This window comes from Ptychodera flava, chromosome 17, assembly GCF_041260155.1.
Source record: "Ptychodera flava strain L36383 chromosome 17, AS_Pfla_20210202, whole genome shotgun sequence".
Classification (NCBI taxonomy): Eukaryota; Metazoa; Hemichordata; class Enteropneusta; family Ptychoderidae; genus Ptychodera; species Ptychodera flava.
In genome coordinates, this window is record NC_091944.1 from 37,948,854 (window position 1) to 37,961,770 (window position 12,917).

A 12,917-nucleotide genomic window follows, 5' to 3' on the forward strand; every position below is an offset into this window, starting at 1 on the left:
CCACATGCCAGTTGTAACAACCCCATTTTATTTAAGTACATTTATGTAAATTATCAAATATCTATAAATGCATAGATATAGTTTTGCATTGAAAAAGTATTACATAGTTTTCTCATACATCACCATTACATACATTATCAACAGCTGATTTTTAATTAAATCCAAATATAAAAAATTTGTACACACACGCTCGCGCAAAAATATTGTGATCCACCAGTAATTTCTGTCCAACCCATTTGAGGGGTAATTTCAAAATTCTAGAAAGTCAGAAGGGGAAATCTGAGAATTATTGTGACTTTGTAAGGAAGGTCATTTGAAAAAATGTGAGCTCCTTTTATTGGATTCTATCGCTTCATACCCTCCCCCCCCCCCGAGGTGTTTGTGTGTGCAGCTTTACTCAAGCAATGTGGGGTGGGGGTCATAATTTTTTTTGTCATCTTGAAAGGGGGTCATCAATATTTTGATACTATGGGTAGGGGGTTTCACTTATTTTGACTGATGCGCAGGAAGAATTGGCCGGCCCACCCCGGCCATAATAACTGAACGCTCCCTTAAATCTGTAAGCTCTCTATGCTGTGGAGCGCCTTGGGGTGTCGCTGAAGCAGCACTGCTGGAAAGAGGTGAAGAATCATCCTACGCTCTATGTTGGCGGAGCCCAGGCTGTGTGAGGAATGCAACTTGAGTTCCCTGGGCACCACTTTATACTTTGTTGTATTCATGAATATTTATGATTTCGCACCTGGCGGAATATTTTCGCTATGTGCTTAGGCTTTGAATATCATAACATGGAGATAGCAGGTACCTCCATGATCATAATATGTCAGGTCCAGTACCAACTCTACGCAGCAAAGTCTCGCCACTTCTCAAAATGTTTACACATAGTACCTTTTCTGTCAGAAATTATCAATTCTAACCTTTGGACATATTTAATATCTATCTTTAACAGCTGTAAAGTTGATTGAATCTTATCTCTGTCGGTGACTTTCCAGTAAAAGCGACTGTTGACACCTCTCCAAAACTCCTTTCATCAGTCAAATCGAAGTCAATTTTGATGGTTAAGGGGGGGGAAGAGGATAGGGAACAGGTTTTGGTCTCTTAACACTGGATTTAACGATTTCATTGTGGAATAGACACGCTGCATGATGTGCCTGAAATTTAACCATGATGACTTTTGGACGGCCTCCAGTAAGGTCGTAACGAAAAATGTATGAAATTTGGTTGTAATTTTCCAAAAAGTGACTTCAATGTATATTATAAATAATAAATTCATCCCAATTTCCCGGCTAACATATTATCTTGCGTGGAAATGATTATTGCACCAGAGCTGATGTCATACTAACACTTTTACCGATCACTCTTTTGATCCATTGGTAAACCCGTGGTGCTTACTGGACAGCGGGCCATATTTCGGGGCCAACCCATTCTAGGGTGTCCACCCCTACCAAAAAAAGAACTTTTCCAGGGGCCCCTAATGCGATGTTTCCGAGTTCGTTTGCGTCGCTCAGCCACACACGAATGCGGCAGATCTCCGTGCGCGGGTTGGTAATATTGACCCGATTTCCTATCGAGGAGTGCCGAGGCAGGCGGCGGGGGGAAATTTGTTTTGAAAATTGTCTCAGGTTTTGAAAAATCGTCATATTTTAGCAAATACTTTATGAAGATAAGCGAAACTCGCGTAGGTATTCAATTAAAAAATTGTTCTTTCACCATCTATTGGAAAAGATATATTTCGAAAAAAGCGAGGTAAATGCTGCTGTGGAAATCATAAGAGATATGCCGATTATTTCAGCTATCCCATAGGGGCTAGACAGCGATGCCTGTCAAACCCCTTCTCATTTTCCTATTTCATAAATACACTGGGTCAAAGTGTACAAAAGAGCTGTTATCGTGGCATACGACTTTGTGTTTATTGTTGGTAAATAATGTTTTACTCTTAGATATTATAATGAGTTTACAGCGCTTGAATTGTTGAATGCCATGGTAACAGATGGAAAACGCCAGTCAATGTAAAAGAGACAAAAGTTATAGTACATTAAGTTGGTGGCTCTCTTTCAAAGACCGAGAAATGGCTTTGCAACCAAGAAAGGCACTTTTAACGCAGTAACGTAACCAGCAGATAGAAGCAGCTAGCTGCCATAAAATATGAAGCCAAACAAGCATTAGAAGTGCCAACGTGCATTGCTAGCGCTAGTAGAAAGATTGATACTTCCTCCTGTGATGTTGTTTTTTAATTATTTGATGCTATATGTGGGGAACATATGGTTCTGAAGCGTGTAGTTACTCTGAGTGTGAATTCTTGGCGCGTCAATGGCTTGTAAAATGTTTTTAGTCATATCTGCTTATACTCCAAATGTTGTTGATCTCGGTTAATGTTGGAGACATATCTATACACAGCAAAGAGATGTATGAAATAGAAGATCAAACTGTCCAAGATGCCAAAATGTACATACCCCCAGATGTATGAAATGTTATATTTTATTGACAAATCAGGTATTAGGAGAAATCCTACGTAGATATAACATATTACCGATATCGTTTACTTCGTACTTCACAAGATATATGGGAACAACAAGAAGTTAACTGATGAATAACTTTTTGTGAAATCCTTTCTTGAAATTTCAAGAAGTACATTGTAGTGTAAAATTGGACAATCTTTTCATCTGGTTTTAATAAGAATGTTCATTATGTGAAAGAATTGAGGTTGAAAATGAGTATCACATCACATTGTTTTGCTGTGCCGCGCCCTTTTTGATACTTGGAGAAGTATATAGGCCTATCGCCTTTCGACTGAGCTCCGCCAACAGAAATAAAATTTGTCCTCTTGATGTCCTCAAATAACACTGATCGACTATAGAAACTTGTAGATTTTATTTTCCATTCTTTTACACTGAGGAATGTTTAAATATGAAATATTTCTGCTGACAGTTCTATTGCCTGTCCATAAGAATTTACATGAGTATTGTCATTATATTGGGCCGATGACCTTGAAATACTGACTGCCTTGACTCAAATTAACTTTAAAAATATCAGAGAACCAAATCTGTCACACTCTGTGTTTGTTATTTGTGATGACAGCTACTGCGTCTTCATACGCCTGACTTTCTATTTATGATATCAGCTTCTAGGAAGACGCTTTATATTAAGGTAGAACGCACCTCGGGGACAGACATTGGGACTCTCAAACTTTTACAGTTCTCTTCTGATATACCACATGTGGGGGTTCATTTTAAAGCTCTTGGTGAAAGAAAACGTTTTACCGGCTTAGTTTTTCGAAATTCAAAAATTTTTATTTTTCTCCATAGAGTTAACACAGGGATGGCGGCCATTTTGAATTTCTAATATCGGTAAATCTTGGGTAATTTGTTTCTCTAGTACAAAAATTTGCACGGTGACCCCCTATTTTTATTCTTGATTTTGAAAGAGAATGATTGAAAGATTCCTTGAGGAAAGTTAGAGCAAAAGTTTAAGTCTTTCACTTTCGAGGTGCATATTACCTTAAATGATTTACGTTTTATATAGAATAATTTACACATGCACAATTGCAATACGCTTTTGTAGCTTTATCTGTGGGCTCCACAACATAGTTAAAGAGATTTTTTGAGTAATGAGACTGTATCAGGGTCTTTCATATCTGTATAGACTTTCCGAGGCTTTGTTAACATTTTAACTTTTGCTGTTATAGCGTACATCACCTCAGTCTTCCAGTTACCGAAGGAGGAGATTTTAACTACATGTTTGGTAGCCATGAATGGAATGAAGTTCGCAAGAGACAAACTGTGACTGAATGATGCAATTTGTGGTTGGTATGATGCTTTGCAAAACAAACCTCCAATATGCAAACATCCAGATATCTCTGATATATATGTCTGCTATATTAAAGTTGCGCACCCGAAGGTTGCGCCGATAAGTGCAACTGAAAGATGAATGGTACGATGTGTTTTAGGCAAGTATGAGCCCGAGTTGTAATTAAAAACACACCAACCCCCATTGATTATTTCAAAAACATGGTGACCTCCCCATCACCAAAGTCAAAAACAGGGTGACCCCCATGAATCCACCGCCCCCCAGGCCGAAGAAACTGATCAGTCCCTTACTGTATGTGTAGTTGTTTCTTTGCATACCATGGAGCGTGAAGTTGAAGCTTTTAAGGGATTGAAGGTAGTCTCGGCTTCATTCCAGCATGCATGGAGTATTACTATTACGTCGATGTCCTTCCGGTATTTACTGTGGGTCTTGTTATCATCCACTTTTATCAAATTATCGTCATTTAGATTGATAGAAGTCAAGTGTTATTCGATATTATATCATACCAGTGTATTGAACGCGCAAATGCAGCGATCTGATTGGTCGAGACGCGAAAGGAACCATGGTATATTGGCGATATACCACGGCTGGCACACGCGCGAGCTCTCTGCAAGAGCCAAAATCTTTTTTTTTTGGCGTTCTATGCGAGAATTTCAATATACTGTTATGATATAATAGCAATAAAGCACACCCAGCGATGGTATACTACTCGATTTTGACCAGTTCACTTCATGTATGCACTTGCTATCGCTCGTGCATATGCGTCGTGAACTGGTAAAAATCTCGTGGTATACCATCGCTGGGTGTGCTTTATTGCTTAATTATACAATGTACAACTCTTATTCACAATGTGCCTCTGGTTCATGGTGTTGTTGTTTGTTTTACCTTTCACTGCACAGCTGCACGTTGATTGGACTGTCTGCTAGACATATTTTAAGTTACAGTCGTTTGAGGTTTGATAAACATGCGAAGGCCCCTGGCCCTGTAAACATTAGAGTTTTCTAAATATTGCCGTGTATTGAACAACAAACACTGTAGGATAGTATATGATTGCATTCGCACTCTCGTGAAATAAAATTTTATTAGCATGCCAGCGCTAGCATGCAGCCGTCAAAACTAAACGTTTATACTGACTGTTGTTGCGAACCGCCTGCTTTCTAACTTTTAACTTTAACTTTATTGTCATAACAATTGTCACACCTATTGTAGGGTGGGCAATGGTTGTCACACTGATGACAAAAAGTGATCAAAATGACACAAAACAAAATACAAAACAAAAGCGAAACAATAATACATTACTGTATCAATAACAAAAAAACTATAAAGAGAAAAAAAGAGTAAGCCCTGCTGGAGAAAATCTTTTATATCCTTTGCTAGTGGTAAACAAAGTATTTCGGTATTCATCAAATATATTAGCTTATTTTGTGTGTTCATGTCATTAAATTTGGGGTTGTTGAGTGTGATAATGTTAAGCATAATAAGTATGTTTCTCTGCTGATATATATTACAATGAAGTAAGAAATGTATTTCGTCTTCTATTTTTTGGTTGTTACTTTGTACAATTTTTTGTAAGTCTGCTGTTTCTATTTTCTATGGAAATCCGGTCACGACATGCGACCTGCGACCTGCGAGTTTGAAACATGCGACCTGCGACTTCGGCATTTAGACCTAGGTATAACCTGTACCTGCGACTTCACAACAGCGACCTGCGTCCTGCGTGTTTGTCAAACTGCGACCTTCGACTTCACAACTGAGATGTAAATAGTAATAAAGGGAAAGTGGCTTCACACATCAGCCATCTCGTCTTGTATGTGCTTTGGTGTGTAATAGTGTCTGAGTTGTGTTTTGGCTGTTAGTGTGAAAATTAACAAACGAGTTGTTAATTTTAAAATAAGCCATGGCGAGACGTGGGCGTAGTCGAGTGTGTCTTAGACAACCGTGCATCCTTTGACCCCACGTTTCGAAACCAGTCCGGTCTCTTCCTCAGTCGCCTATGTATATCTCTTTCTTATTTTTATATATTGTGTCTATGATGTTGATCTCTTGTTTTTCTAGCCGGGAAACAAGAATATTATGTTTGGATCGTTTTGTGTATATTTGTTTCTTGCCTTGTTCCAAATGCCGTGGACTTTGGCGTGTACCAGTATATCGCTAATCATTTCTTTTGTATGCGATGATCGGTTGTTGTGGAAATATTTCATTCGTCCTTGTCTATGTGTTCCCAGTTTTCGCACATTGCTGTTTTTATAGCTTGTGTTCTTATATATATTGTTGCTATAGTTTTCGTTGTGAAGACTAGTGTTTTCTTTGTTTCTTCGTTTGTTCGCTTGTGTTCTAGTTGCGTAATTCGTGCGGCGAACTGTGCTTGCGATGTGACTGGACATTTCCTGTTGTTTTAGCCACGTTCGATTAATCTTGCATTAAGGCTGGTTGGGGTGCATGGTCACCGAATCGAAGTACAACAACCACAGAATACTTCTTTAGGCCTAAACTAGGTCATTTCGATCTGTGAAATAGCCACCACTTTAGGAAACAACATATATAACAACATGCTTGTGCCTATCAAAACAAATTTTATTCATGAAAATCGGTGATCAGTCAGATCAGTTGAGCATTGTCCCTTTGAAACCGGACTTTGAAAGCAACCGAACAACACGTAGGCCAACACAGCTGTGTCATCGGAGCTCATCTCTTTCCTAAATGACACCACCTATCACTGATATTACTTGTGACTGCTTTTCATACTCTATAAACACCAAATACCTAAAATCATGGATCAGGTCGTGATCTCGCAGGTCGCAGTTTCAAACTCGCAGGTGGCAGCTAGGCCAGAGCACCCAGAAGTCGCAGGTTGCAGTTTGACAAACACGCAGGACGCAGGTCGCAGTTTTGAAGTCGCATGTCGCATGTCGCATGTCGTGACCGGATTTCCATAATTTTCAGTTGTTATAGTTTATATCTAAACTTAGTGAAAGATTCTCATAGTTCTGGATTTTTTATGTGGTCAATACTTCTCTTAAATTGCTGAAAATCTTTCTTAAAATATTCTGTATGTCCATGATTTATTTCCACAGTCCTTGTTGTCACAATATATTTCTTTTCCCAATTTTTCTACATGTAAGGTTTGCAATTTTTGAGTTATGTTTGTGATCATCTGAGATCTATGGTATGTTATTTTCATTTACACTTTAGAGAATTAAAACATTTAGGCCTATACCATTTTGCTATTCAGTTTCTTGTCGACTGAGACGGTATCTTTCAGAAAAGGATTATTACAAGAATGAATCCGACTGTAATATTTTAAGGTGTTTTTGTTCACAAATTGCAGTAGGGTATCCTCCTCGTTCGCTATAAATTGCTAAACGATCGAGAGTAGATCGTACGACAAAACCATTTTGCCGTCCGCGATCCATAGTTCAGAACAAAACCTCGAGCTACAGCTAGAAGAACGAAAGCTTAGTAAAAATGTTTAATGTTTGTAAATCGCAGGTTTTGCCTTCATAGACACTAAATCGCGATATACCACACGCTGCGGTCGTTGTCATCATCTAGTTAGAGTCACCCCCGGGGAGTCACCTTATGTGCGAACCACACTGCAGACACTGATGATTCGCCGACACAGGCGCTCCTTAGCTGGGTAGTCTGCTAAGTAGATCGATTTTCGGATCGATCTATTGATCCCGTAGTCGATATGCCCGCCACTGCAACCTAAATACTCACAAGGTGTGCAACACAATCACTCAAAAAACACACCACCCGATTTGTCAACTGGCCGTGCGCTCGCACAAAACATTCAGAACTACACTCCCATATACCTAGTTGGATCACAAATTTAACCATCTCCTCGAAAATCACGCCGATGAACGTGTTACTCGCATCATCTTGAAGAAATCGGCCGTGTTTTGAGACCAAGCGCAGTGAAATGTGGCCTGCAGAACGATTCTACCATATGACGTCATTTTTTCCACTGCTGATTGGTTCAACTATACTTAACCAGTGACGTCTTGCCATGACCTTTGTTTTGGCCGTTGATTAGCCAATCAGTAGTGGAATAAATTACATCATATGGTAGAATCGTTCTGCAGGCCACATTTCACTGCGCTTGGTCTCAAAACACGGCCGATTTCTTCAAGATGATGCGAGTAACACGTTCATCGGTGTGATTTCCGAGGAGTGGTTAAATTTGTGATCCAACTAGGGACGATTCAGAATTTACTTCCAGGGGGAGGGTGGAGGATTTTCTATTTTCTGGGTGATTTTTTTCCACGGCCCCCCCTAGTAAATTATAGAAAAAATCTATGGCCCCCCCCCTCATCTTTCGTGTTTTTTTTCCATGGCCCCCCCCCCCTAATATATACATGCATGCTTATACACTATAGACATATCCAGTCTAACAAGTTGCAGGAACTGTAGTGGACATTTAATCGATGATATAACAAATCATTTCAGGGTTATGTGACTATAAAAAGAATGATTTGCAGGGACTGCAAGTGGCACACTTTTGGAAAGGGTAGCAATAAACATATCTGGTTGTAAATTTCTGAAGAAAAGTTAATTACTAAATATGAATACGTTTTTCGTTATGTCTCACTGATACATATGATGCACACAAAGACAAAGCAAAGATGTCAGTTAGAAATGGTGAACAGGAAATCAGAGGAGCAGATAATTGGCAAAGTGATATATATCTAGAAGTTTAATTGTACATCATTTGCAGATATCCAGATATTTCTGGAAAGTAAGATGTACATGTACATGCACAAGTTCAGCATACATTTTCATTTGATGATGCTGAATGCAGACTCACGGTGAAAGTTTTAAACATTAGGAATTAAAATTGGTGAAAGCCAACTTGTTTTAATTTTCTCTTTTTTTCTAATTTGGTTGTCATAAAACCAAGTAGCTGCCACGGAAAGCAACAATGCTGAGGAATATTTTAGACCATTTCTTGAACAAAACACCTTATCAAAACCATGAATTCACATGTTATTCTGCTCATTCCATTAACAATCCAATGTTCATATTAAAATGCAGATAACCCTGTGTAAGTCAAAGTTCACATTTTGTCAGCAGTATTTTTCAAAATTGACAGAGCATTCATATTTCAAATTTTTTTAACAAACTTTAATCTTAAAATAGTCATGATGCGCATGTTTTCAGATGACATGAAACAATACATGTTAATTTGTTTTTTTGCCTTTTCTGCCAGCCGCCACTGAGAAATCTTTGATTATACATATCAGAATGAATGGGACACAAAAGTATTAGCATCAATACACAATGTGTAAGCTATCCATATTTCTCCTAGCCTCATACACACTGAGATCACTTCTTGGACTACAGCAAATTTCTTGTGTACACAATATTTCAACAATCCGACACCATAGCATTGATGCAGAGCCACATGATCTTCTGGATGCACATACAGGATTATTGGAAAATCAACCCTTTTGTAAATTTTTCACCATATATTTTTGACAGTAATACATAATATTTTTATTTTCAACATTAAAAAACTATTCGCTGAAAAGCAACTTGAAGATGAGACGGCCATAAATTTATTTTCAAAAAAGTTTATAGTAGAAGCACTGTAAAAAGTTATGTAGAACATTTAAAAAATTTAGAAAGGGTAAAATTGATGAGAATGAAACATAGAAAAAGGAGCAGAAAAGAAGAGAGGATAAAAAATACGAGGACTATGACTGGTTAAAGTTGCTCTTGAGTGGGAACCTTCAAAATTTAAACGTAAAAGAATTAGATAAATACCTTGATAAACATAAATTACCAAAACAAAAAAAATTGAAAGCTGAAAAAGTTCAAATTATAACCGCACATATACATGCACAACCTTCATTCAATTTAAGAAAACTGTCAGGGAAAGATGTAACAACTTATGTCACAGATGAGTCAGAGTCAGATAGCAGTGACTCTGAATTGGAAATCTCTGTCAATGGAGTCATTGAGAGTGATGATGATGGTGTTGGTTCTGAATATAATAGTGACACAGACACTGAACTGACGAAATCCCAGAGAACCAACGTGACCATGTTACTTTAAGAAGTGGCAGAGTAGCAAGTCGTTTTGTTTTGAATTAAGGTGGAGCTGCATGTTGCCAACACAGTTTTTTTCAAAGCAATATTTCTCATCAAAGATGACAAGGAAACCCCTCATACCATATATTTTCAAAAAGCAGAGACTCTAAAGTTTAGTATGGTAGCAGTAGTTTACTCAAAGGATGAAGTGGGTGTATATTTGGGTAAAAAACCTCAATTTTGGTATTAATGATAAAAATTAATTTAAGTCAAAAACTAGACAGTATTTTCTGAAATGTAATTTTCACTTGAAAGGAGAGTATATGTAGAATAAAACGACTATTTTATTTGGCATTATCCATCCTCATTTTAAAATTGTAGGGGTTTAAAGACTGACACTCTAATAATTGATTAAAATCATGATCAGCAAAATTAAAATGCCTCTTATTCAAAATGCCTCTTTTTAAAAATGTAAGAGCTTTATTGCCAAACAAAACCAATTGATAGTCGTTTTGTTATATAGCATTTAGAAAACATAATGTGAAATTTCAGAAAATTTGACCCAGTCGGAGTGGAGTTATATTCTTCGGAAATTTTGAAATTGGGAGGCAAAAGAAGCCAAGAAATCGGGTGATTTGCATACATTTGCACAAATTAACACTTCTTTATCATGCAACTTTACACTGCTTTACAAGCTACAAGGTAAACCCAACCTGATGATGCTGAATATTTGCTGTAATTTTTAGCATTTGTTCAATGTTCATCTCTGTGTATCAGCATTTGTTTGTTATTCTATCAATCACAACATAGAACACCCAATGCTGTATTTAGCAACATACCAGTGTGAACATAAATGACCATTGTTATTGTTGTTAAATGAATTCTAGCCTGGACTTGATTCGAGATCTCTTTTCAACAAAAACAACCCCGACTGTTTACTGTATGGTTTGTGTTGACATGCTAAATACTGGACATTTCATGACGCTTCAGGGAGAAGAACAAGATACTGCAGTAGATGCATAAAACAAACCACTGTGAATATTACCGAATTTGGCAGCTAAAGGAGTTTAACTAATTATAAACACGTTGAGTTTATCTGTCACCCAGGTAGCATCTATGGTTCTCTTTTGAAGAGATCAGAAATTCTGGGCAAATATTGAATTGATGATTTTTTTCCTTGGCCCCCCCTAAAAGATTGTGGTATTTTTGTCTGGCCCCCCCTAAATTTTCTTGCGAAAAATGGGTGGCCCCCCCCTGAAAATCCTCCACCCCCCTGGAAGTAAATTCTGAATCGTCCCCTAGGTATATGGAAGTGTAGTTCTGAATGTTTTGTGTGAGAGCACGGCCAGTTGAAACCCAGATCGCGTGTTTTTTGAGTGATTGTGTTGCACACCTTGTGAGTATTTAAGTTGCATTGGCGGGCATATCGACTACGGGATCAATAGATCGATCCGAAAATCGATCTACTTAGCAGACTACCCAGCTAAGGAGCGCCTGTGTTCGCCGAGCCTGTTGCAGACTTCGGCCTGACCTGGGCCTGACCTCAAGTGACGCCCTCGTGTGATGGGATAGCGAGAGGACAGGGTAACAATTATGTAAAATAGATGCAAATAAAGGACTCAAGCTAGCAACAGGAAAACAATATGGTGGACATTGCTTGCACTGGACAACAAACGGTTCAACTGTCATCAACTAAAGAAGATTCCGATGTAAAGTCGATCTGATACACTATTTGGTTGTGACGGAACGTTCGACACTGTAGGTAAGCAGACACTCAACATGGAATTCTGTTAGCGTTCGATAAACATATTTTGGCTCACTTTCCGAGAACAGACCATAGCGCGCGAAGTTGTACACCCCAGTGCTGATAGCTAAAGTTCGTTATATATACAGTCTGTATGTTACTTGTTAGGGCCACTTAAATATTTAATTTCCCATAGAGTGTGGGCATTTGGTCAATCAAATGTTACGTTTTGCATTCTAAATTTTAAGCACACATTATATAAAATGAGTAATATATTCAGCAGAGATTTGCATGCCACCACAGCAACGGAGTTACGGAGCCTTGGGTGCATAGCGAATTCCTCAAAATTGTGTTCGTGGTCACCGAACGTTTCACTTCCATAATATTTCTCAGGGAAGGTTAAACAAGCATGAACGCCATGCAACCATGCTTTATAGACTTTGTAAACATATTCCTGCAGAAAGCAAATTTAAATCACTGCTTTTCGACTTAAACACCTGAGTGCTTGTAACCCATACCAGCAGCTTAAACCGGGCCAGACTATATCTCAGTGCTATGTCTGTTTCCCAGATCCTAATACCGGGCCAGACTATATATCTCAGTGCTGTGGCTGTTTGCTAGATCCTTGCCTTTACAATGTCTAACATTCCAAAACAACTTTTGACGCCAAATAAGCTTTTTTGACCTATCATCATACCAATTTCAGATTTTTTACCATAATACTGTATTTGAGACCTTTGATCCCCATTAAAATTTGATGGAAAATTTGAGAGTTTGTGCTATCTTACCCAGTTCAAGGGTGAGTGTGCACCGGGGTAATTTGTCATCATACCATTGTGATAAAGTTATCCATATCGCACTAAGGTCGTTTTCTTAGTTTTGAATGAAATGATCCGAAACTACTAGCACTATCTGATAATAAGTTTGGTCTTTTATGCCACCATGTTGTCTGGCTTTCTAAGTAAAACAAAGACTATAAAATTAATGTGATCACCACAGCTTCTCCCGAGTCTCAGTATTAAACACATTAAAGTATCCATGCATTTAACATGGATGTAATTGAACATACCGATTATGTATTTAAGTATTAAAATTCTATTTTCTACCAGTATATGATCATATGATACTACATGTACCATGGACCCTAGAGTCCATGATATTTCTTAGTAAATTGCAAGGCATTTTCACTCACTTAAATTTAAGTAAAACAAATTTTAATTACTGTAAGAGAAAATAAAACCTCAAACAAATGTATTAATTTGTTTTCTCACTATATAATCATTGAGCTTTAGAGTTTGAGTAAATTATTTCCAATGACACTGTCACCAATGAAACAG

General features: G+C 37.9%; 1 protein-coding gene across 1 annotated transcript in view; it reads left to right on the forward strand.

Annotated features, from left to right (window-relative positions):
• Positions 1 to 11,467: 11,467 nt before the first annotated feature.
• LOC139116263 (uncharacterized) overlaps positions 11,468 to 12,917 on the forward strand; it is a 138,247-nt gene continuing 136,797 nt past the window's right edge. Inside the window, 1 exon segment of the mRNA XM_070678856.1 lies at positions 11,468 to 11,594. The gene's annotated coding sequence lies outside the window, so the exon portion shown is untranslated.